The sequence below is a fragment of the Gymnogyps californianus genome, chromosome 23 (assembly GCF_018139145.2).
Source record: "Gymnogyps californianus isolate 813 chromosome 23, ASM1813914v2, whole genome shotgun sequence".
Classification (NCBI taxonomy): Eukaryota; Metazoa; Chordata; class Aves; order Accipitriformes; family Cathartidae; genus Gymnogyps; species Gymnogyps californianus.
Window position 1 is genome coordinate 5,128,139 of NC_059493.1, and position 26,948 is coordinate 5,155,086.

At 39.3% G+C, this 26,948-nt stretch overlaps 1 protein-coding gene across 5 annotated transcripts in view; it reads left to right on the top strand.

Moving 5' to 3' along the window:
* Positions 1-26,948, top strand: part of LRRTM4 (leucine rich repeat transmembrane neuronal 4) — a 543,042-nt gene that overhangs the window by 117,133 nt on the left and 398,961 nt on the right. For all 5 annotated transcript variants that reach the window (XM_050910344.1, XM_050910345.1, XM_050910348.1 and 2 more), the window contains exon 5: positions 22,912-23,008. The gene's annotated coding sequence lies outside the window, so the exon portion shown is untranslated. The remainder of the gene's footprint in view (positions 1-22,911; positions 23,009-26,948) is intronic.

Here is a 26,948-nt window from a genome sequence, read left to right on the forward strand (position 1 = left end):
TTTTTTCTTATTCTAAGAGTTAAGATTAATAGATTGTTCTGCACTTAAATGACACTCTGACTCATTTAGGAGGTGAAGTGTGCTGTTCTGTCCTTTGTTTTACTGTCTAAAGTACTTTTTTTTTTTTGAGACATAATTGTTTTCAAGGGATTTCATTTCCTAGTGTTATTAGTCACAGGTAAATGGAATTAACACCCGTATCATCTTTAATAATGTGCAAAGAACAATTGCACTAAAGTATCTTCACCAGCTGAGAGGACATCCCAGTTTGCTGCTATATCTTACTAGTTGACCTTTCTCACTAGACAGGTTAGCTCTTATTTTGCAACTAAGCTGTTGCTGTTGTGGTTTGTATAAAGTTGGTGGTTTACAAGTATATACGTTTGCAGTTAAAACCCTGGTGTGAGTGGTCACAATCAAAAAAAATTAATCCCTGATCAGACAGCATTTGCTAAGCTATTGGTAGTTTCTCAGTAGAAGACTCCAAATGCTCCACAGTAAAAAGCCCATGAAAAGAGTGGTGGAAGAGGAAATTGTCCTGTGAAAAAGAACTCATCCTCTACATGTGCAGCAAAGCAGAAAGAGGACAGTGACATGTTTAGATATTTGTCACTGCTTATCCAGTATGCACAATTTTGTCTAACTTGACGTGGGGGCAGTTTTAGCATTTTAATTCACAAATTATAGTTAGTCTATTATAAACCTAGTAAAGGTAGAATTGTTTTCCAGTTTATGCAACAAACCCAAGTTAGTGTAAAGAAATTCATCTTTTCATGTGGTAATAACAAGCCTCTCTTTCCCCACTGAAAATTTGACTTTATAATTGCTTAAAACTTAATTTTTAAAAGCGACTTCTCCTGTCTTTCCTTCCGTACCTTTAGAATCATAGAATGGTTTGAATTTTACTGCTGTGTGAAGCGGAGGCTCCAATGCCTGATTTGATCAACAATCCCTGTGGGACTTTGGAGAGAGCAGGAGCTTTGCCAGAGAAGCCCGTGAGCTAGATTCTCTCTGATGTCCTGCTGACACTCCAGTATGTGCTGTCATTCCAAGTATTGTTTCTTTGCCTAAAAAACCTGAGAGTGTGTGAAACTGTTAAAAATGGCAGCACAGCAAACTTCTGCTACGGTTTACTTTTGATTAATGGATAGCTGAAAGAAAGTATTTTGCAGAAAATTTATAAATTGAAAAGTGTTTGTTTCAGAATATCAGCAACATTTCAAAAATGCATTATAGCATTGTCATGAATTGATGCGTTCCATTGATCATCCCCTTCTGGACAGAAAATGAAATAAAAAAAGCCATTTCTTCAATCACAAATGGGCATAATAATGAGCGTGTTTCATTTTCAGGATGTTTGGCTTCTCATGTTTGAAAGCTATAATGTCATGTACAGAACTTAGAAATTGTAGCTGGTATGGGAGTTACGATTCGACAGCTGCTGACTCCAAATATTTAATTAAAAGTCAAGGCGGAAGAGTAATAATTTATCAGTATTATAAAAGGATTTGTCTTATAGTTAGAGGCATTTGGGGGTCAAAGATCCTAACCTTGCTGAATAAAAAGGGGCTTGGTTTAGTGATCACTGATTCAACATCATTTAAATGTTCAGCTGAAAAAAATATAATGGAATGTAATGGTACATAAATTCTCCAAGGAGAAAATAAAGTCTATATGTATGTCTGTATTTTATAACCTGAATGTTCTGCAGTTTGACAAGGACATGGATGAAGTTATCTTATGCTGGTGGCAGTAGAACGTTGATTAAGAGCCCAGTAGCAATTATGAATTGGCCGGTGCCAGCAAAATGTTATAGCCCACTAGTCTCACGTGGATGCGCTACCTACATCTCTAACTGGTTAGCTTCCAGGGAGGACAGCTTTCTGCTCTTCAACCTAACATCACATCTCTTCTATTAATTGCTTGCCAAAGGAGAGTCTGATTCTGGGTTTTTTTCTACTTTGATGTTATACATATAGACTGAAAATATTGTCTTTATTTGAGAAGCTATTCAGTACTCTAATCTCACAATTTAATGAAGCAGTTGTCTGGAAGGGTTGGAATTGGGGAGGGATGGCAGGAGAAAGGAGTCTTGGCTGTTGGCACTGTTTTGGCAAGAGTTACTTAGTGGCTTTGCAAAGTTGTTTATCCTACTTTAACCTAGTGCCTGTGCTCCAGAGTTGCCACCTCTGCTGTCTGGAAAAAAACTTAATTAGACCTTTATTTTATAGTGTCTACACTTAGACCTTGTCTCATGATTTTGAGATGGTAGAGGTGATTGCAGCATGTCAAGCCAGAAAAATAATTCCTTGTGCGTTAATTAGAGCATCTCTAAAATTGGATTTTTTTCAGAGATAATTTTCAAATTGCTTATCCCTCATTTGGAATTTTTGACCTTATCAAACGGTTTTGTTATGGTAAGATGAAATGAGTGCCTTTTGACTTCAATGTTCTGATGCTTCGAATGATTTAAAATGTTATTTTTCTGCTGCAGTTATTAATTTCTCACATGATTTCAATGAAAGCAGTGTATTTGCATAGGCTGTCTTTGCTTTTATTGATGTTCTGTAGAAGAAAGCTCTTCTGTCAGAAGAATACTGGCCAGCTCTGACCACAGGAACACTATTCTGAATCCAAACCTTATTATTTATACTTAATTTAAAAATGCTTAGTTGCCTAACCAAGATTAGAGGTCTGCTGTGCCTTCAGTAGAAATAATTACCTCCTGGAAGCATCTGTTATCTAAGCAAATGAAACAGGGAAAAGATGAGGAGTAGGAAGCAGCATTTTTAGAGACTGTGAGGAACAGGATCAGCCCTAGTCTGTGTCGTGTGCAGGCTCAGAAAGGCAGAGGCAGAGACTGAATACCTGTCTTCTAAGATCTAATCCTGAGCCAAATTCCAAGTTTCAGAGGACCAAAATTCTGCTTGATGTATTAATACTGAAAGTGTTAGTATGAAGTGAACCTGCACCAAGGTGTTCATGTTACAAAAGATTTTTCATCTTACATAATTAATTCCAGACTTGCTCAATTTTCTTCCGTTCCCTGATTTGGCTGTAAGATCACAACTAAGGCAACAAATTGCACATTGTCACTGCTCAAAGTAACGATGGCAACAAACAACTATGAGCAATTGGTAATCAGAGATGTATGTAATAAATCATGTTGAGCAATTTTGAATCACAGAAAATGCTTAAAAATGGAATCTTCATATGGATAATTTATTAATAGAGGAGGACAGAATTAGAAAAATTAGGCTGGAATTTCTGAGGATGCCTAAATTGGTATTTAGATCCCACTGAAATTCAATACAAGATCAACACCTTTTCCCTCTCCACTCTTTTCCTTTCAGAAGATCCCATTGCTTAAATTTGTGCTATTTATACTTTGTCTGTGTCTGCTTTTAGTGTTGATCCTATAAATAAACTTGACTACAAGAAATTACGCTTCAAAATGCTTAAATTCTCAGAAACCATCCATCATGCATTTCAACAGACACAGGGAGACAGTGGTATACTTGCACCAGAATTTGCTAAATGAATTATGAAGCTTAACTTATTTGGAGCACTTTGATATCTTCAGCAAAAGTATATGCATGCAAAACCAGAGCGTTGTTGTTAATATCACACATCTCTCTTGTTTAAGAGTTACTTAACTGCTCTAGCAAGTGCCCTATGCTAATTAGAAACTACAGTTACTGTAGTCATTTGATGTGCTGCCGTGGTCAGTAGTTTTCTGTTGATTCTTCTTCAGGATGAGAAATTTGCAGGCTGAACTGTAAAACAACTTTGAGACTGTTCTGACAGTCTTTTTTTACTGTAAATCAGCTGATGTGCCTTGTTGCTTGTATGAGCAGTGCAAAGAACTTTCCTTTGGTGGGATTTTTGCTGTTCCTCTAAAATGGTGCAGAATCAGGCCTGGGAGGAGTGATCTCTTAAAGTTAAGCATGTGCTTAAGTGCTTTGCTGGATCACTGCCTTGATCTATTGATGTTCTCAGTGTAATTTGCAGGAGCTATAATTGCCTTCCCACGTTTTCAGTGGCTGCACAGCATTAAATCTCCATGGACTGTCCTCCTCCTGGAGTTTGTGCATCACCACTACCTCTCAGAACTGCTCCCTAATGCTTTGACGGTTACTGCAGAGTAAGATGTCTTGTTTGACGAGGAACCAAATGCCTCGGACATCTTTCTGTGGCTGCTAATATCTCCGGTGGCAAAGGAATGGGTTAAAAGTTTTGTGGATCAGTCTCGCCATCCTTTTCAGGATGAATCAGCGCAGCCTTTTACTAGGGAAGCTGTAGAGAGCACAGGTAATGAAGCTAAGTCTCTTTAGCTTGATTTCTTGAAGGGTTGTGGATTGGGATTTTTTTTCTACCCCTTTTTTTTTTTTTTTTTTAACTTGAGTTCATTTTGGTCTAGCTATTAATAAGCAGAACATTCAGACTCTTGCCTGGGGACGGAGCAGGTGATGAATCACTCCCCGACAAGTTTGAGATCGTGATCAAACAGCAAGAACTATAAGGACATGCTGCTGATGCTCAGGCACCAGCTCAGGGTATAGAGCTCTGCGCAAGGAAGGATCCCTGAATTAGTCCCACACACAGCACTGGGTTCTCCTGACAACAGCAGAAAAACAGCCCAGCTCTTGAGCATCATTAGACTCAAAGCTGGCTCTACATGTGTAGCGTTCTGTTTATATAAAGGCTGCAGTTTTTCCTGCAAAGAAACTTTTGGTCCGCATTCTTTTGCGTTTCCTGTAGATATTTGCACCATTCTGCAGTGTGTATAAATTGCCCTATTTTCAAAGGGGAAAGTGTGACACTAACATTGTCCTGGAAGTTTGGTAGCTGCGGAGATACTGGTAGGTAGTCCAGCAGCTGCCTGTTCTTTAATACAGGAGCCCTAGTAATCTAATGACAACATTAAAGCTTTAAATAATCTTAGACTTTGTCTGAGGAATGTGAATAGTGGCTTAAGCAATGTAACTGGAGTCAGTTGAATCAATCTCATGTAAAATACAAGTAGAAACAGTTGTTCTGTAACTTTGGTATTTCTTTAGTGCTGCAGTGGGTGTCTTATTAGCATCTAGTGGTGAAGGGAGGTACTGTGCTAGGTGAACAAACAGGGCACTGATGTCCTGTTAGCAAATAAATAGCATGCTAAACAAAAATTTTTGGCATTTTATGAAGGAAACTTAAATTATGAATGGTTGTAAGGCTATTACAGGCAGCAGTGTTATAAATTAAACAGATGTTAGCCTCCTCTCTTCTACTTTCTCTGTATTCTGTACAGAAACCAGGCTTTCAGAAGGGGAAATTGCGCACTTCTTGGCAAAACATAATTATTAGAAGACTTCTCATTACCAAATGAAATTGTAATCAATCATCCTGGCGGAGTGGTATTTTTCTTTAATCTGTACCCAGAGTAAGAGCTGTGAGAGAGTTGAGTATTTCTATACAGCTTTTGTTGTACTTCTCATTGCAGTATTTGAGTGCATTTCGATGGTATATTTAGGATCACTGACAGCTCTGTTGTGAGGTTGCTTCTCCGAGCTTCTCCCTAAAAGCAGTGATGTACACACACAGCAATGTGTTTTCTGTTCATGTTTTTATGTCATTGCTTTGCTTTTAGGTTTTTTTGTTTTCCTTTTTTTTTTTTTTTTTAAAAAGCAAGGTCAAAAAAGCATACCTTTTACTTGGAGCAACAGATGCCGAGGTTATTGCAGTCCTCAGTTCCCATGGGATTTTGTGAACAAACTGTTTGAAATTCATTCCCAGACCAGCCCCAGTGAAGCGCTCTTTGCTGCGCAGAGGAGCTGCAAGCTGTATTGAGACACCAGAGCAGAAAGTGCGATCTGCGGCTTAAAGTGAGAGATGGCCCAACTAGAATGCAAACAGTAAATGTATAGGGGGGGACATTTTTCTCTGCACATCGAGGTTTTCTTGCAGTAATGAAACTGATCATAGCTATGAAGGAGGAAGGAAAGAAGAAGAATCTGCTGGTCATAACCATGTAATCTCTGAATATAGCATTCTAATAGATAAGTAACCATTTTCTATTCCATATAGAGGTAGACTGCTGTTAAGTTTAATTTCAGAATTCAGTGTACTTTTTAAATATCGAGCATATTTCACAGTGGTATATGCTAAGGAAGGGTTGAAAAATCTCAACGCACAGAAGCAAGTCTCCTAAAAAAAAAAGGGGGGGGGGGGGGGGGGGAAGGTCAGGAGAAGAAATGGAGCGGGCCTGATGTTTCCTGGAATGAAAAGAAAATGCAGCAGAAACTGGATGAAGCAATTTTAGCTTTGGTTTTGAGATTAAGGAGCCCATATGGGTAACCCATTACATTCAACTGCTGCTGCTGTGTCAGCCAATTTTCTGCTTGCTGTGCCTGAGTATAGGTTTCCCATTCAAAGAAATACACTTCCAACTTTTGTTGCGATTTCTTGGAATTAATAGCCAACTTGGTAAATCTTTTGTAGGAGCACAGTGTGTGCAGCTGTGCTTCAGGTAATCCATCACTGTGCTGTAATTTTTGTCATTTTTGTTTGCTTGATTTTTTTGTTTTTAATGGAAAGAAGGAAGCTCTTCATTTTAAAAAGGGGAATTCATACTTACTTGTAGGAGGCAGCTTCCTTGAAAATGAATATTTATAACATGCTTTATACATAGAAACTAGGAAGCTGGAGAATCTTTTAGTTATGAAGCCTTCCTGATACCATTTAGTATAGAAAGAAGGAGGAGCTTAGATGTTAGATTGTTTTGAGTTTCTTTTGGTGCTTGAACCCTGATTGGGAAGCATGGAAATTAATTCCAGAGTTATCACGTTGAATGCACAATGTTTGCTGTATGCATTAGATGTTTGGCTGAGTGGCTGGACTCCCAAACCGGGGAGGCAGGTGCGTAAGTGGCCGGGCTATCAGATTGGCAGTCAGGAGACTTGGATATATCCCTGCTTCCATCAGCTCCTCTTTACATGACCTTGGCATGTTAATTCATCTCTGTTTCTCCAGCCTGTCTGTTAAAATACCAAAGTATATATTAGACCAGTGACAGCTGTTCATGTCAGCGTGTACAATGTTTACTGAACTGGAGCTTAGATTTTGCATGGGACCTCCAGCCACCACTGTTAGGAAACAATTTTCAACGATATTTCTAACAATGACTTCTGCCCTCACAGCTCCTGCTGGAAAAGACAAAATTTGTACTTAGGTGCTGTAAGACAAATTCTCAGGTAGTTCAAAGTGCCACTCTTCCTTATGTGAGGGTTGCATCTGGGCAACTCATAGTTTTCCAAAAGCTCAACTAGTAGAAACTGGTTCACTGCCCAGTGAAGTCTCTGGAACTACATCACTTCACACTAGCTCGTGCTTTGGCCCAAAACTTGTTCTTCTGAGACTGACAAGCTGGAGAAACATTGGTATGGACAGACTTTGTATCTCTACTTTCCAGCTTCTTATTTCTTTCCCCTTCAACTGCCAATAAATTAGTAAATGTTCCTCCAGGCTGAGGTGGTGGGAAAGTCATGCTCTGCCATATTTCTTTTGTTTATTGTGGGATAAGGAGGTGGAAAAATGAATAGGTTTGTTAATGTCATTTCCCCTCACCATCTCTGAAAAGGGAGAAGAGGTCCATTCTCTGCCCTAATGAAACTGAAGACAGATACTTGGTTTCTTTTCTTCTGATCTGGAGTTTGATTTCTGTACAGTGAACTGGTAATGTATATGTAGAAACAGTATAAAATTTTCAAAGGTTTGAAGAGGAGAATGCTAGAAGATAAAAATTCATCCAATGTTAGGGATATACTATAGATTTGATGAGTGAAACAGCATTTATGTATTTTTTAGAAGTTTGGAAATCTTTTGAATGTTTAGAATGTATAATAAATAATAATGTCTACGATTGCCCTGCATCAAATTTTTAGTTGGACAGTTAAAAAAAAAAAAAATCCCCTCATCATTCCAATCTGATGAACAGAAATAATGCCAGGAAATCTGTTTCCCATTCAGCCCTATTTACAGAGGAGTTGTCTGGGTTGTTTGTGTCCCGTTACCAGCCCTGCAGCTCCTCTACGGCATCCTACGCACTCAGCAGTGTACCTTGGCAAAGCTCTACTGATTTCAGTGCTGAAGATGCTTGCCCTAGGAAGCCACTAGGCAGAAGTACATATTTTACAGCTCATAAACTGAGGGGATTGTATGGCTCCAAGGACTGATAATAGGATGCAGCCCCATTCATTCTCCCATCACTGGCTGGAATTTAGCCCAGGCATGGATGAGGTACAATACGTTGGCGGGCGCAGCAGGAGAAAGCTGGGACCAGTGATGCTCATGCTGTACCTGCTTTGCAAATAAACAACACATATATTTCCTACTCTGCCAGCTCAACACCTTCAGCAGCTGCACACAGGAAATAATCTGGAAATTGCCTGCATTTTATAGGCATTAGGCCTACAGTAAGAGCCAGAAGTTTTGGATCCAGCCCTGTATTTTGAGCAAACCAGCGTTTGCAGCATAGTTTGGGGAGAGGATGCTGCCTTTCTGGAAGATCTTTACGTATACATAGGGGAGAGCTGACTTAGTCACAAGTTCTCCTTTGTCATACAAAGTGGTACAGTTCAACTGATGCTTGTGAGAGGATTCTGTACTAAGGGACTGATGCGAATTTCCATTAGCAGAGGAAGAAAGCAGGAATGAGTGAGAGTACGTGGTAGGTTTATTCACACTGCTTTGTCTAGCTGCAGATGTGTTGGCTGAAGAGATTAAGGCCCTTTACGCACCTCCAGGATGTCTTAGGCTTTCCCTACCTGAGATGTTTGGTCAAGTGCCTATTGTTTAACTGCTCTTTCTTTAAAGCCATTCCAGTCTAAATGAGCTGGATTAGCTGAAAGAGACTTAAATACCAGGTCTGTTAGTCCAGATACTTGACTGAAAAATGCCTCGCATGTTACACAAATGTAGCAAATCAAAGTCGGATTTGGTAAGTGGGAAGTAATGGATGGCTGGAGGAAGCTGGGATCAATAACCACTGAGTCACCATTTCAACCCAGCTGTGCTCCTGGGAGAGAGCAAATGCTCAGGTCTAAGAGCAGCTGTTCTGCAGTATCCCAGATGTTTCTTACAAGATGAAGAGAAATTGCTCTTTCTGATGCCAAAGGGCACTAAGGGGTCTGTTAACCCTGTGCTTGTACAAATCACTCATACTAGGGCAAAGTGAGTGTGAAGTGCTTGGGGCTGTTTTGTATTCCTTGCATGGATGTCTTCACTCCAAGCAAGGGAAAGGCATGAATGGTGTCTAGTTGACCAATACATTTTTTGTGTCCAGCTGAGAAGCAAGGTGGCAGCAGCAGCTAAATGTTCATTTGTCAGCGGATAAAGGTTGGAATTTTTTCTCTCTTCTGTGCCTGCAGAACTTCCAACCAACCATAAAAAGTTCAGGGGTGTCAGAGTAAAGATCTATGCTCTAATCAAGAGGGATGTCTCCTCAGAGCTCTATTAGTTGCCAAGAAACTACTTTTGCAAAAGTGGAAATCTCTAACCACTCCTAAAATAATTGACTGGATGGACACAGAGTGACCTAGCTGTGCTCAGAAAGATTTCCTGGAACAGATGCTGAGATACCACAGTAAGGAGTGTGATGTAAATACATAGACAGGCATTGCCAACAAAATGGGGAGTCTAATTGGATTTAAATCCTTCTTGTATAGAAAAAGTAGCATAGATTCCTGGCTAACTGAATAGCTATTGAGGAGTGCGGGTCCAGCGACTTCAGCTTTTCTACCCTGCCTCTGGGCTGTAATATTAGCAATTAGCTCTCCTTACTTTTCAACAGGCGAGTCTCACACTGTATCGATCTTGTCTGTTTGGACTACAAATTCTTCAGTGCCTGTCTATTAGTCATTTACAAGGCAGGGTGGACCTGTCTCACCTCATGTCATACAAATCGCACTGACATGTATCAGAACTGATCCTTGAGATTTCAAGAACTTTTGGTCACACTTTGCTGCCTTTCATAAATGCAGGTGGTTAGCCTGCTCTCCTTCAGTGTGCTTAGCTGCCTGCAGTAGTTGGGTTGATGGGTGGCACTTCATTCTCACTTAATGCACATACAAGGACTGTGTGCGCACATGAACAAAAGTTAAGTTCTTGTACTGCAAAACAGCATACGTGGAAATCCTATAGAGAGCAGTTCTCAGATCAACAGATGGGAATAGAAAGTAGTGCTAGTAGTAGTGGTATTTGGGTGTTTCTGTATCAATTTGTGTAGTGTGGCAGACCAGCTCATTGTAGTCCTTTCAAACTCACTCGCTTGAAACTCCATGGAGTTACATCAGCTGAGAGTCCCATCTCGTATGAGGGTCTCATTAGCAGCTGCAGCCTTGGAACTTGAAATAGAAAAATATTTTGGAGAGAATTCTCTGAGTAAAAGTTTTGATCTAGGTCTCGGATAAACTAATTCCACCTTTCCAGGTAGTTGGCACTCATTTTGAGTGACGGATTTGCTTATTTCTGAAGGCTATAGCTGCATCTGAGAGAGTGTGCAATTCTATATTGACTTCATAAACCTAGAGCTAGAAAGCATAGACACACTGATGGTTAATATTTCTTGTCTTTTCAATGTGTAACTTCTTCTTTACTATTTGTATATACAGAAGCTTAAAACATATCAGATCTCTATCAAAACAGATAAACAGATCATTCAGAATCTTTTCAGTCCTGTGATTTTTGGGAATCTGGAGTTTGGAGAGTTAATAGTTTTTTTGTTTGTTTTTTTTTTTTCTTGAGTGTCTCTAGTCATCCCTCAGCTGCTGCTGCTGCCATGCTGATCTCTTGCCCTCGACTTTGTGGTGTATGAGGCCCCATTTTTTAAAAAGCAAAAGCAATTTTACTGTAGTCTCCATGATTTAAAGCTTTGTTCCATGCTAAAACACAAAAAACTTCTGAAGATTTAGATGCTGTACCAGCTCTTACAAGGAGAATTTAGGCTCATACTTCCCATAGACTTTTGTTGTTGTTGGCCAAAGCTGTGTGAGAAGTTTTCTTCAGTGAAGAAATGGCCAGAGCTATCGCAGGACAAAGGGTCTACCGAGACCACAGAGGGTCTTCTCCAGCATCATGTGTACGTAGCGGCTGAGCCAGGAACAGCACATAACATAGCATGAAGCCTCAGTCCAAGGTCTTTAGCGACTGGACAAGGCGTCTGCTTATAGTCAAATCCACTTCTGTGATATATTTGAGTGCCACAGAGAAAGCAGTCAGATATGATCTAAAACTCTAGCAATCTAAATGTGAACACAAATAACCTGCCCCTGTACTACTGAAAGTTTTGCATGGTAATAAAAATTAGCTTAGGAGAATTACTAAGTAATTTCAAGTACCATAAAGTAGCTGTTGGGAATAAAAAGTGTCGTAACTGCTAAGCCTCAGCCCAGTTTCTGCAGGAATGAGTTATTATCATTAATTATCACTCTATTTTATAGTTATTGCCTGTAATTTCAGACTTTAAATACTCTAAAGCGCAAACAATGCTAATTTAATTATGGTGTGAGAGTTGTTGAAATTTGCATGCAGAGGAAGAAACCATTAATAAAGTTTATTCAGAGAGAAACTTAAAATAATAATTAGCATTTTTTGGCATTTCTCGTGTAATGGAATTAACTATCCTTTCTTAGCTTGGGCCCCAATTATTGACAGAAAACAGGCAGCACAAGCTGTATTAATAATTTAGAGATACAGAAGGCTAGAGAGCCACATGACCCGTCTGTGCTGAGCAGCCACAAAAAACATTCCCCCGGTATAAGTTCCTTACGTCAGGTTCACTCACCTGTTTGTGGCTAAGTACAGTGTTGGAAGAACCGTTCTGAGCTTTGGGAAAATCCAGATCTTGATCCTGTTGTTGAAAGTATTTTCACGTAAATGTGAAACGTGCCCCCAAGGCACAAGCAGGAAACTAAAATCGCATTTCCATTGATTTATTCCATTGTTTTCCTTAATTTCATACTCATCTCCTGTCTTCTGTCAGGAACTACTTCTCTAACTCTCGTTTCATCTTTGTCAGTATGATGGTCACTTATGTCTATTCCAAGCCATTAATAAAGAAGCTAACTAGCACGGGACAGTGAGCAAATCGCTACAGTATTCTGCCGGAAACACAAACATTTGACAAGAAGTTGTTGTTTGCACATCTCTCTGTTAGTGTGAGGCCTCTTTATATTTAAAAAAAAAAAAAAAAAATCTATTTAATGTGTGTCTTTCTAATTTATGAAGTGGTCGTGCAGTGCCAAATTTATTACCAATGTCTGTGTAGATTATATCAACATTTTGCTTTTGTCATCCGTTCATATAATGCTGTAAAAACAGCGCATTGATTGATGAGGCCTATATTCCATAACTGGATGTGATTGACATTTAGAATATTACCTTTTTAAATCAAATCTCTTATTAGCTATTCTAATACCTATTGCCCAGACTGACAAGATCATCCCACTTAACCTTTTTAAGATACTGCAACAACACTGTTTCTTACTTTCTCTGGACTACTTTGATTTCACAGGATATGCTAAAAGCTACTATTATGCATCTAGTAAGGTTCTGGGCCATCTCTCAACTCTTGCATACACATTATCTAGGTCTCTTTATTTTAAAATGTTTAATTTTTGAGACTCCTGCTTCATATTGTCCCTATTTACTGCTGGAACAGAATGTAGTTAAAGCTTCTCCTAGGCTAGTTTGGAAGTGTCCTAAAGGTGTTTCCTGTATATGTAGAACTGAATGTAGGCACCTCCACTTGCTCAATCCTTGAACTCAACAGAAGTGCTCTGTTTCATGCCCAACGCCTCAAAAAAAATCATGATCTTCCAAACAGCCCTGTTCCTGGAATGGAACAAAGGAATTTGCTGCAACATTTTGATAACTCAGCTTGTGAGTAGCAGCTGGTTCCTTAAGTCATAAATTGTCTTATACATATAGCTGTATCTCAGACAGTAAAAGGCTTTCATGAATACGATAGGAGGTGGAACGTGGGCTGGCTATAACCAGCACATTAAACACAGAATGGACAGGAACGATGGCAGTCCAGGGGAACTCATGGGTTTTATGTAGCTAGCTTTTACATCCTTTTTTTTTTTCCTTTCTTTTTTCTTTAACATAGTTCTCAAAGCATGTCACAGAACAACGTCATTGCCCACAAATAAGTAAAACTGCCGGGACTAGAATCCCCAACTCCGAAATCTGCCCCTCTTTGCATTAGACCATCATCATCTGCATTGCCGGCTTTTGGGAGAAGTATAAATCACAGCTCTAGCAAATGATTTCTGGATCCCTACTGATACTAAGTAATCGCTCTGCCATCATACTGAAGTCTAATGGACCTAAACACAGAGTATATGTGTTTTAGTCCTGCCTTCAATGTGACTACCATTCTTTACAGCAGAGGATTTCTGCCATGCTCATTTTCGTAATGATTTTTGTATGGCTAAAAATAAATCAACATATGGCAAATAGGTTTCTCTCTGAACAGATTACAGCCCAAATGGCAGATTAGATAGAGCTGCTGATTTTGCATTTCTGAAGTCTGAAAGAAGTCAGCATGCCTCTTGGACTTCGTCAGGCATGCTTTCTTCCCTAATGAAGGTTATATGGTTAGCATTCCAGAATGTTCCACGTAGGGATAAGAAGACGCTTCCTATTGAATTTTATAACCCGTTGATTGTCCAGAAGAGGCAAGCACAATAATGATCACTTCTGGTAATTCAATATGATCTTGTGTGCATACAATGTTTAAATATATAATAATGTTTAAATTTTTCATATACCTAGAACATTATATAATAAAGTTTAATTTAATAAAACAATCCTTAGTAGCTTTCATTTATTTTCATCTCCATAGCATCAGAAGAATCTTGTCACACAGCACTCTACCCAGAAGATGATAAAGTTGGGTCATAGTTTGAATTACCTACTTATGAACAATGTAGTGTCAGTCTTTTTCTTGTAGATATTTCCAAGATAATTTTCACCTCTGCAACTAATTTTGTGTCAAAGCTTGTACATGCATATGATACCTAATGGCTTTTGAATGGAAATGAACTTTTAAGTGGCTATTAACAGAAATTGGCTTTGAACCTATAATCTGCATATAAAAGACCCCTTGAGCTGTCCAGGTCTTACAAGCATACTTTTTTCTGAATATAGAGATAGATAGTTATAAACTTTAAAGTATAATTATTAGCCTTTTTTTTTCTTTCATTCTTGTTTATACCTTCTCTTTCCAAGCTTATGCGGCCGACTGATCTCGCTTCATATCAAAGGAAGTTTGATGGGAATATATTTAGGAGACCGGCCTGGCTACAGGCTGTTAATGTGATGCTTTGATTTCTACTTGGGAACTGCATAGAGGTTTTCTGTGTAGGTTCCCACCTCATTGGGAATAGTCAATGTTGAAGAGAAAACAACTGTTTCTGTGACATCGGTGTCTGGTTGGGAAACCACTGCGTAGGCTCTCCTTGTCTTCTACAAGCGCCTCTTCCCAACCTTGTTTTGAGAAGGATTTGTGTGTTGTGTGGGCCCTTGGCTAACTTCTGCAGCATTTCAGCTGGAAAGTGGTGGTGTCTCTGGGTACGTTTCTGTTCTTCCCTTTTCTGTCCAGCTTCATACGGGGTCAGCCATAGCTTGGCTCTGCATATGCCATCGTGACAATTCAGGCTCAAGACTGCAAAGAACACACTAATTCAACACAGCAAAGCAGATGCGAATGCTTAACTTGAAGATACATCCTTGAATCTGCGCCAGGGTGTTTCTCTGGTTCAGGTTGCTTTTTGTATTGCAAGACTGGGAGCCTGAGGACGTCATTCTGCATTCATTTATGCCAACAACAAACTTCCACTGACTTTTGTTGGTGCCTAGCTAGATCCTCACTGTGGAAATCACCCTTGTGCTGTTTCGTGTTAATCTGAGAGATGAATTGTTGCAGAGGCTTTTATATTCTGACCCCTCTGCCCAGGGTAGTATAGAGTCTCACCCTATACCAGAACATTTATCCCTACAAAGACATATTGAGCATCTGTTTATAAATATGCTGCAAGGCTGAATTTGAAAACAAAAGGACATCTGTGTACTTCTTAGCATTTAGCTGACACTGAACCGACTGTGGAAACACCATCAATGCACAACACAGCATTCAGCTGCAAGGCTTGCTGTGCCCCGAGCGCATTGAGGCAGGCAATCAAGTCTGGTTATGGAGCATGAGCAAAAATGCTTTTCTGAGCAGAGCTTTCTGTTCTTGCTGCTCTGCGAAAATGCACATTTCTTAATTCCACTTGGCTGGAGGGGACCTGTAGGTGGCTTCTTTATAAAGTAATATCGATCTTTACTAATCACGTGTGGCTAAATCATCTTTCTGATAGTTGTAGCACATAGGCCTGGATTGCTGACATGCATTTCTTGCAGACCTGCGAGGCTGACAAATGAAGGAAGGTTGCTGGTGTCACACCAGCTGACAAGGTCAAGTGTCATTTTGTTGCAAAATGGGTTTTTTGGGTTGTTTTTGTTTTTGTTTTTTTGAGGGAGGCAGGATGATTGTAAGGAAAGCTCAAACAGGCTGTTTATTATTTATATGCTTCTGTAGTAAAAACTGAGCTGCCAAATTTGAGTGAGGGGCAGAATTACCCTGGAAATTAATATAGAAATTGTTTTTTGGGTGTCAGGCCTGTCTAGTTTCCTGTCATATTTTTTCCATTATTCATAGCGTCATATAGCGTTATGTGTTCAGGTAGTGCTTGGTAGGTAGGCAGTGTTAGTGTTATGGATAATCTGTGGTTACGACAGCCATTAATGTGATGATGGACCAATATTTGTGTTTCAATGTTCAGTATATTTTAAGAATAAATGCTTGCCTACTTTTTTTACTACTATGGTATTATGCCTGGGATCCCTTATTCATACTTCAGGTCCTCTGTTAATCTGGTTTCATTTCCCTCCCTTTTGACATAAGGGGAAATACTGCCCTGCTTACGAGATGATGACTTTCCGTGGTGATGTGCATTGCTGCACCTGCTGCTCAAATTGAGAATATTCAAAACTACTCATGCCCTGTCAGGCTTTGCTGACGTGACAGAAATGAGATGTATTCAGTCCGTTACTTCTAGAAGTAGCCAGGTCAAATAGTATTAGGCTTGTCATGAGAAAAAAAATCTACAATTCATTAATACTTTACCCTGAATGGGGGAGAGGAGGTATGCGTGGGTATGATGCTGTGTAATTTTCACTACTACTTACTAGCTCAAGCAAAATGTAATAAAAATTGCTTAGGCGTAGGAACAAATGCTTGAGGATGTGAATTCTTTAATAGGCGTTTCACTATGCTTTGTTTAATCTTCCTGCTTTCTTTTGGTATGTTATTTAAGTGATTAGGACTCAGTTTTTACCACGTTCACTTCTTACTGTGTTTAATAGGGGATGTAACCTCCTAGATGCATTTAGGAACAAATAAAAGATGGTAAATGGAATATAGATGTCTTTATGCCTTGTGGTACTCTACGGCCAAATCCAATAAGGGTTTTAGTTATCTGCATCTTTGTTATTTGTAACTCCTTTTAAGGAAAGATAAGTATTTCAGAAAGGAAAAGCTGTCTACAGCGATGGGAAATAATGAAAATAAAATTCCTGTGCTTTTCAAGCACATTTGAGCATGAGTTGAGGCTGTAAGAGAGGTCTGTATGCATATGGGATGTAGGACCATATGGGTGCACCACAGAGCCTGACAGGAAAGACTGGGGAGAAAAGGAGAGAGAATGGGAATTTCTTAAAGGGCCTTGGCTGATGAAGGCAACCCACTGCATAACCGAATCCTATGGTAATTTGCATAAGGTTAACTAGGCAGGCTAAAATATGCTGAGGGAACGGAACTTCTATCTTACTTTCAAATCACTAAGTAGGTTTTAAGCACAAAACTATATTTTTAGTCTAGTATGAAAAAATCAACTGAGTGTTTTAATCACTGGGATCACAATATGCAGAAATTCTGTACTTAGAGGCGTTAGTCAAAAGTTACTATTATCTAGCAGAAAGCGAGCTTGACAGAAACATGGGATAGCTCTCTAGTTTGTTACATCTGTCATCAATCATTTTACCAGGTCCTTCACATCCAATACAATGTCAGTGTAACCATTACGATGTAAATGTGGCTATGCGAATTCCCAAGACCCTTATTATCAAATTCATTAGAGCTTTCTAGCCACTGTATAAATGATTCTGTTTGATCTTCAGATACTTTTAGATAGCTGCGTAAATTTTTCTACTTAGAAATATTGCAGAAATCCAACCTTGTCCCCAGAATGTGGCCTGGTTTTATGTTATCTGCTTTATGCAATATTTCATGCTGTTTTCCAAAAATTAATGGTTTTTATCCTTACCAAAAAAGAAAAATCAATGCAAGAGCCCACAATAGACAAACCGCTGGCAATAAAGCAGAATATACACATTTTGGAGAGAGAAGACTGTCAATAAGAAAATTGATTTTTGTTTCAGATTTGCAACAACCACAACAAATTACAAAATTATGAATAGCCCATTAGTTATTTTTTTTTTCTCCTTTCTTTCTCATGACATCTTCTCTTGACTCTCTGTCTCTCTCTCAAATTAATTGTGTGAAGAAGTATTTCAAAAGAGCACTGAAACTGTAGGGTACCAAGTAAGGAAAAATGTTCTGATTTAAACATGCATATGCTTTTGTGCTTTAAAAATTTTAAAAAGAGACTTTTTTGTTCAAAACTGCCAAATATCTGTATTTTTTTTCAGTCAACTTCTGTTAAAAATATTGAAAGACCCAGTTATTGGGGGGGGGGGGGAGTTTGATGCATTGTTTTCCAACCTATCAGCTGCTAGAAACAGGATTTTCTAATTAGCTGAATTAGTCAGTATAGAAAAAGATGGGAGGGGAAAGCCAAACTATTTAGACTGTGATCCAGCGTAACTCTGTAGCTTTCCACTTACTGAAGTCCCGTCTGAGCTTGGTTTGTAATGAGGCAGTTGCAGGTGGCGAGTCACATTAATATGAAACCTTGGTAGTGAATATTATATAAAGTGGCATTATACAGAAAGCCTAACTCTCGGAGATGGGTGGTGAAAAGATGCCCCGCGAGCTTGCAGAGCTATTGCACCAGCTGCAGTCACCCCCAGTCAGCCTGTGCGCTCTCCTTGCACTGCACGGTCTGCTCCCCTCTCACTTGTAGGAGTGGGTTTTCTTTGTCCTGTACAAGCACAGCCACAATCCAGCCAGGCTTTGATATGTGTCTGTTACGGTGAAGAGTCTTCTTCCGAAGGGTAACTCAAGCAAGCAGTTTAGTTTCTTTCACATTTTAAGAAATATTGCTGATGAGTAATTTTAATCCAAAGTTGATTAAAGGCAATGAAAAGAGGGCTTTTTGATTTTTCTACAGAAAAAAGTCTTTCCCTATAAAATTTTAGCATTGCTTCTTCAGAGCCTTATTAATTTTATGAAAAATCCTTTGGTTTTGTTTTTTTGGTTTTTAATTTCCTTTAAATCCTGTAGAACTCATCCACCTGGGGCAGAACACAGACGATGACACCCGTATGCAGAGAAATCCAGACAGCTTTTACAGAAGAGTTCCCTTCCTAACACTAATTCCCCTGATCGATAAAGACAATAAAAATAAGAAACAGAGAGTTAATATCCTCCATTTCCTTTTATTTTTTTTCCGATTGCAACAAGCTGGATACTTGGAACATAAATACCTGGCTCTTCGTTTTTAGGAGACAGTTAAAGCCTGGATAGCAAATCATTGCACTTGCCCAAAAACTGTGACAGTGGCAGGGAGTTCCTGGGAGTGCCGCAGCTTGGAGAGCTGGCTTTTAAGCGGAGCGGTGATGAAACAAAGCTCAGGATGCTGGCATCTTTTAAAACAGCAATATGGCTTCCCTGGGTGAGAAGCCTGTATCCACTCTCTTTCAGGAGAAATCATCCTTTCTTCACTGCTGTTTTTTTCCAAAAAGTGAAAAGCACTTGCTCAAAGCCATTTCCTACTCATATCCCTATTGTATTATTACTATTACTTGCAGTTATGCAGAAAGGCTTCTTTGTGCTCAGTGCTATACAAACACAGAGGGAAGATTGGACCCCTGCACAAAGTAGTACCCCAAAAAGTCCTATGCATACCATCCCAAACAAAAAAGTTAATGTTTAAATGCAATCGATGTAGAGAATTATTTATGCCTATGGCTATATCTTCTGCATGTTTCAGAGTTTATTTTTTTATAGGGAAATGAGTAGGAAGTGGATGCAGATGACAGAATAGTTTACATAGTCCTGAAGAAACTTCTAGAGTGGGAAACGAATAATTTCTGTGTTAAATCGCTCAGCTAGAGAGTGGCCCAGTTTTCTGTTCTGCCACAGTGCTTCCTTAAGGCTCTGTCTTTTCCTACAGGGCTTGCATTGCAGGGTGCGTTGCAACATGGCCAGCTTTGCTGCTTCCCCAGTTGTGACACTGGCTTCATAACCCTCATCTTTACTCTGTACCTTTCTACTACATAAAATTCAGACTTAGTGCCTGGTCCACATTTAAGTCTTGCCGTAAGAGTCAGGGTTTGGTCAGGGCATGCTCCTTGTGTCCTATATGATGTTGAACTCCTTGTATGCCTGAATTAGCAATGGAAAGGGACAAATGGGAAACGGTTCTGCCGTATGCTGCAGGAAGCGTCCCCTCTTTGGGCTGAGATTATGGCTTTGCTGCTGCTTTATTCCTGCTAAACCGGGGTGTTCCGACAGGTGACATGGAGAGAAACACACCTGAGTGCAATGGTTCCTGGTCCAACAGAGAGGGACAGGGTCACACCTGGAAACCTGATGTGTGTTTAACTTTCTCTTTTGAGCATTTCTTTTTCTGGAACAAAGGGCAGGTTGTCTGCTGTATGTGAAGATGAAGATGACTTTTTAGTTGTTTTTTTTTTTAAATTATATTTTTTGTCTAACCTTATGTTTCTTGGACAAGCAGGCTTCCCTGTGCTCTGGTTTTCATTTTGGCCTACATCTTGTGCATAAAACTAAAATACTTTTGCTCAGGAATTTTGCTCGAGGTCTCTGTTTAGACCGTTTTCCTGTTTTTTCCCCTATATGCTGCTAACACGTCCTGTGTGAAGCACTATGACCTGTCTTTATGCAACATCGAGCCTGGGTATAGTAGAAAGGAAATTTCTGCAGTTCCCGTTTTCAAGCTGTAAGAGGGCATTTGAAGTTGCAATGAGCTTTTGTTGAAAGACTCCATAAAATGGAGCCCAGCATGCTGAACGTACCAAAATATTAGTTTAACTGCCTGTTTACAGTCCCACCATAAAAGAAAAAATATAGTCTATAAAAAGACCTCCTGAAGCAACATTTAGAATAATGGAGGAAGGAAAGTATTGTTTAAACAGATGCCGTAAATTTAATATGGTAACATTATTGCCACCCAGGATTTTATTGATTATAACTTTTCAAGTTACTTATCTAGAAATTTATTGTGTCTGTTTCCACTTTTATTTAACCATGATTTCCAAAAAGAAATTATTAATGAGCTATTATCCGAGAAGTGAAGGGGAAAGTGATTTAAATAAAATGAAGCATCAAAGGCAAACACAAATCATGATAATGTCGTCTTTTGTCTTTTTTTAATATTCTAATGAAGAAAAATTTAGAGAGGAACCAGCTTTTAGGACAACACTGTGTGATTTTTTTTCAGTTGCAGTACAGTGGTTTCACTTTTCTACTGGGTGATATATGTCCTCCAGCTTCCCTTTTCCTTTTCTCCCTCCGCTTCCCAGCCCTGCCAGACCCCTTGATGAATCTTTGCCTTGGAGAAAGAACACAATATTTCCAGGCAAAGCGATGCTGGGATTACTGTCCACTCCTCAGATGACAGGAGAGTGTTAATTTGCCTTAGTTTGCTCATCCAGTGCGTTGCTGGATGCATGCTCCACTCAAGTAATTGCTAGAAAGCAACACATGCAGAAATTGCTGAAAACCCGGTCAGTGCTTGTGTTTCTGGCATTCACGGAGAGCGCTCGGCATCTTGGCAGAGATCCAGAAAGGAGATGAAAGAATCCAGGACTGCTCTGTAATCAAGACAGAGGATCGTAACGAAGGCCATACCGGCACAGCTCAGCTGCCTGCGCGCCTCTATTTGGCAATAGTGCTCTTGAGGAAGGTCCCAAGAAATGTTTGACCTTAAGCTGAGACTGTTGGCACTGATTTAGGTCAGCTGACTGTTTTTTGTGGCGTGGAATAGTAAGGAAGCAGAGAGGGGAGCAGTCCTTAGACTATGCTGCCCAACGTAAGTGCTAGTGGGGGCAACCCCTCAGAAATCAGGTCTCTTGGACCCATTTATGTCATCTGAATATATTCTTCCCCGCTTCCTTTAGCCTTTCATCTACTGTTGCCATCTGTTCTAGACATTTTATTGATGATGACGTACACATTTAAAAAAAAACTTCATAACTGCCCATTGCTATAATCTTTTTTTAAACTATTTTAAAATGGTAATTAATAGAAAATGTAAGTAATTCTGTAGACACTGGATTTGGATGCTGTAATTTGGTATTGACTCAGGAAAAAGAACTTCAAGTGTATTCTTCCAACTTAACAGACCCACAAGAGGAGTAAAGCATATGGCAGTCCATCTTATTCCACATTCACTTACGTAATGATCGTCTCACATGCTATGTCAACATTTCTCAATATCATAAGTGCCTGTTTCACCTGGTAATTGTGCTGTCGGGTATCTACTAGTATGACAGCATTATCTGGCATAAATTCTTTTTTATGTGCTTTAATGTAGTAAACGAGGTCTGTTTACCTTACAAAGGGTAACTGTTCAGTTCCTCAGAGCTTGAAGTAAGTTTCTTGCTAGGCTGCCAAGTGACACATTTTTTACATGTACCCTAAAAGAGAAAACAAATTCTGCAGTCAGTTATCCAGAGGGAGTTTGGCCCAAAGCAATATACAGAGAAGGAAGAGAAGCTTAGGGAAGATTGCAGCTTGCCCACGGTTAAATAGGAAGTATGTGGCGGAATATAAATGGAGCTGAAATTTCCTTTTTGTTACATCCTGTTGTCCTGGTACTCACAAATTGTAAACATAAATAATTTCCATGTTGCTCTGAGTAACTGCTCACATGTTGTTGATTTTGGACCTAAAAATAATTGTAAAAGATCTTTGGTGAATCATTTTGAACGATGAGTAAACTCTAAAAAGTCTTCAGCTTCTCAAGTGCAGAAAAAGTGCTGAATACATAATTTTCTGTGATGATTTTCTATTTGCTCAGCATTGATACCAACATTACTGTGCGAAGAGAAAGTTTCCCCGTTTAGAGAAGTCTAACAACATCCTGTATACCACTTAGTGAGTCATCTTAGGCTGGCACTTTTTAAGGATCTCATAGTACATCTACATGCAAGCTGTGACATCCTCTGAGAACTGGAAATACATAAATACCAAGCTCATCAAACAACAACTAAGTTGGGTCCATAAACAATATGGTCATGTTCCTGTGGTGCTGTTTCAGAGCAGCCCCTGAGGGGCAGGAATTATTACAACAGGTCTAACCCACGTAAACAGGGCTGTACAACATTGCAAACCCGAGCTGATATGTCCAAGTTGTGTTTTGCTGCTTGGTATTTGTATGAAATAAAAGCTAGTACCTGACTTGTGATAGCTTAAGGGAACTGAGAGAGTCAGTTCTTAGCACAGAGTGGCTCCTTTTTTTATTCCCTAACCCACATTTTGAGCGATGGCTGTATTGGCCTTTGCTGACTTGTTTGAAAAGAACAGATAAAATACTAGGCTGAATGTTAAAGAGCCAAACTTCAGACAAGTTTGTTCTTTGTTCATATTGTAACGTAGTGACCTCTCTTTTCTTACAGAAATAGATGCATTCTCATGTGAAGGATGGATTGTTCGGCAAGAAAACAGCAATCTCTCCAGCTTGCAGAAAGCTCCTCAGGATCCTCATTCTGAAGTGTAAGTTTGCTCCCCTTTATTTCCTATGCTTGGCATTAAACACTCCCTTGGATATTCATTACGCTACTATGAAAAATGAATTTAATTGATGAATGAAGTCCTGGTTTGCTGCTGCTGCCTTTCCATCTTCCAGTTCAAAGCTTTCAGTCTGTAACAGATGTACAGCCAAAGGACTAAATTCATCCTCATTCAGCAGTTCCCTTGCAGCCTGATAGCTGTCACTTACCTTGCCAACCCGCATAAATGTAGTTAAAACTTTGTGTTTATATCATTTTTGACCTTGCAAACAATGTAAACGAGGGGCAGGGCTGTAAAAAGAAACATGTATGTAACGCATATGCCGTTATACCCCTCTTGCAGCAGGACAGATAAACCAGAATATGTTCTATTGAAAGAATCGTTAATTCTTTTTACTTAGAACTTATTGTCCAAAAAGCTGTGGATAAATTCTCTTCTGGAAACATCTTAAAAATTGATTTTTTGTATGTGTTTCAACAGCTAAAAAATATTTTCTGTTCTCTGGAACAAAAATATGATGTAACAAAAAACTGTAATCACAACACTGAAATGTTTTGAGATTTTCTCTTTTGATGTTTATACACTTCAACAACAGTTTGAAGTGGCAAAACAGATTTCTTCTTATTTTGGAAGTGCTGTAACATTTATTCCCTTTAAAAAAAAAGAAAAGAAAAGCAACATCAGATACGCTTTTCATGGAGAACTTCAATTTTGCCACTGTCTTACCCAAAGACATGGTGTTACATTATCCAACATTAAGCAATATCCCAATGCTGACTAATTTCTAGAAATGCTTATTTTTTTATTCAGCCATTATTTAATGCAAATGCAACTACTGTGTATGTGCTGTTGAAGCTCTCTGCAGGAATTTCAGCAACTTCTTCACAGTCCTTGTTCCTGAGCATGAGTAACAAAGCATCTTCCATCATTGATTGCCCTGTCTATTGCAATTGAAAACCTATGTGAGAAAGGTCTTTTCTTCCTGTGTCTCATTTTGGTGTATGTATCATCCTCATATAAACAGCACGAACATTAACAGAATCTTAAGGATGCAATAGCTGGAGTAAACACTTAGGTTATTTGTAGTAGAGTCTTCCAACTCATTCTATTCCAGGCCAGACTTTCTTCCCTATTAGGATCTTTTTGAAAGGCTGCTTTATTCCTAATATTTAGCTCAGAGCAGATAAGGGGAAATCCATTTCCTTAGGGGAAAAAAACAAATCAAAACAAAACAATATGTAATTCAGAACATGTCTTTCTCTTCTTTCATTGCAGTCTTTGACACCTGAATGGATTAATGCTCCATCCTTTGCTCTTTTTCTCTCTTGCTCTCTTCTCAGAAGTGTGAGATACAATAATTTTAATATCTAATACACTGTAGTAGCTCAGGTATTGTACAGTATTATGTTGACCTTTTTAGTATTCCGTATTTTGATTATCTGGTTATCCTTTCCCTGCTGGAAGGTTAGTGAGATTTTAAGGAAAAGAATGCAGTGAACAGGCAGAGTAAACAACATAATAAGTCAGAACAGTACAACAAAGCTGCTGCTACTACAATTTGCAAAATGTCGAACACATCCAAATATTTACTATCTTCTTTTATCAGCTTGCTAAAGAGAATAGAAACTAAGAAGGAATAGACTGCCATGGAAGGACAGGAAAAATGATGATGATCGAGGGTATGATTTATAAGGAGAGATTAAAGTGACAAAGTATGAATGGCTTGACTAAACAATTTTTAAAATTGGACTCTAAAAGTTATCTGAGAGCAGTTGTGCACCCACAGGGAAAGGGTGGTTTAGGGTGCTCTAAGGGGATATAACTTTCAGCAGGGGATAAAACAGCACAAAGAAAAATTGCAGAGGAATAATTCAGACAAAATGTGAGAGGTTAGGCTGCGCTATTGACTATTTGTCCCTTTCTTGGAGTGAGAGAGATGTTAAGATCTTCCTGTATGGCTCTTGATGACACCATAAGTTCTGGCTTACAAGCTGCTGGTATCAGCTGACTGCCTGCAGGAAACAAGCAGGTGGGGAATGGGGAAGTCGAGCTGGTTTGTCTCACACTCTCTTACAGTTTAGAGCAGTAAATGGAAGCCATAAGTTATTGCTGCTCTCCAGAACAAGGAGGGCTTTTTCCTTTTGGAGAAAATAGCGTAGACAACATGGTCTGTAAAACCACAGGCCAAGAGAACAGGTTTTAGCATGAAATGTTCACTGTCCTGGGCTTTGTGTATCTACTTTGAAGATACGTGGTATTATTACATAGCTTGCTGCCTTTTGACACAGCACCTTGGCTGCTTTATGATACGCAATGAGCCTGACCAGTTTGCTTGGAGTCAGTTATGAAACACAACTGCAGACCAGGACAAGGTATGTGTTGGGAGTTTCAGCTGGACACGTGAAGTCCTCCAGCAGCACATAGTGGCATGGGAGTCCACCTGCATTGTGCAGTAGTATGAATTGCTAAGTTGTTCCTGCCTACCAAAAAGCTGTGAATACAGTGTAACAGGAGATGTGAATCTGGGCAGTTAGCACAGAGGCAAGTGTTACGCATTTGCTGTTTACACCGGTAACCCCTGTGTCTAGGGATGATGCAAGCAGATGACTAAGCCCACTTGCTCTCACCTCAAATAGAGATAAGCTGAATGCTGATATAAGAAGCAGCTTTCTGCTTTGCACAGGTATGCAGCTGCCCATTCTGTATCTAGCCTTTTCTTAGCTCCATTCAGTACGAAAAGGTGGGTAATGATATTAAAAGACATACTCGGAATAATGTTAGTTTAACTGTTTGTATGGGGGATAAGTAAGCTATTTATTGTGCTCTCTACAAGCCTGCAATTTAGGTATGGAAAATTGCATTGGATTTGCTGGATTTACTGGTGGTTGATCCTGATGCAAATGGTTGGGAGAATCAAGCTCTAAAAATACATCAGTTTGCTTAGCATTAGGTCTTTGCTTTCACTCTAAGTAAACAAACCCCAAAAGAATACGAGACAGACTTTCAGGTTGTTATCCATTGGGGTGCCCGCTTATTAGCTATTGTCCTTGTGAAAAAAGCGAATTGGAAAGCAGTAGTATAAAATAGCTTTCTGTGTAATACAACATGTTGAAGTCAATGATTTAGAGATACATCAACTCTGTGTATAGAGCATCCACAGTATGAACTGGGTCCTTGGGGGTGTACACTGTTAGCACTCTGAAAACATGGAAGCAACATCACTTTACACCAACAGATGGATTAGCCTTCATTATCTTTTTTTTTTTTTAAACGGGTTCTATTTGCTTTAGTCTCTAATGGTAAGACTAAGCTGACAGAACAGAAAAGCTCAAAGGCACTTCCCACATATTCATCCTTAAAAAGATCGACTTTATCTTTCCTTTTGCTGCAAGTTAATTCATGGCTGTCTTTCATAATAGGAAGAATACTGTTACCTGCAGCGCAGTATTTGCAGCTCTGGAAACAGAAATACCTCCTATAGTTGTATACTTTTCACTGTTTGCAGTAGGTGAATTGTTTTTGGCTTAAGGTTTGTGGTTTGTGTTGTATGGCTTGGGTTTTTTGTTTGGTTGGTTGGGTTTTTTTCTTCCCTTGGTCAAAAATCAAAAGTCTGTATTTCAGCTCAGTTTATTTTTGTGAACTTACTCTTTTGATTTGTTAAGAAGTTGCCAAGTGAGAACTTGGTGTGGAGCTGAGTGGGTGGTATAGTGCTTACCCAAAGGAGAAAAACACAGTACCTGCAAGGAAAACTCTCTGCTTGCAAGAGATACTTCATCTAATAATTACCTGAAGGTTGTTCCTTTTTTAGAATGGCAACTGTAAGCCCCTGTGGAACTGTGGAAGCAGGGAGAAAAGGCAGGAATGATGGAGGCCGAAAAATTGCAAGTTGCTTATTTAACATGCTGTAGATTTAGCTTTTGTA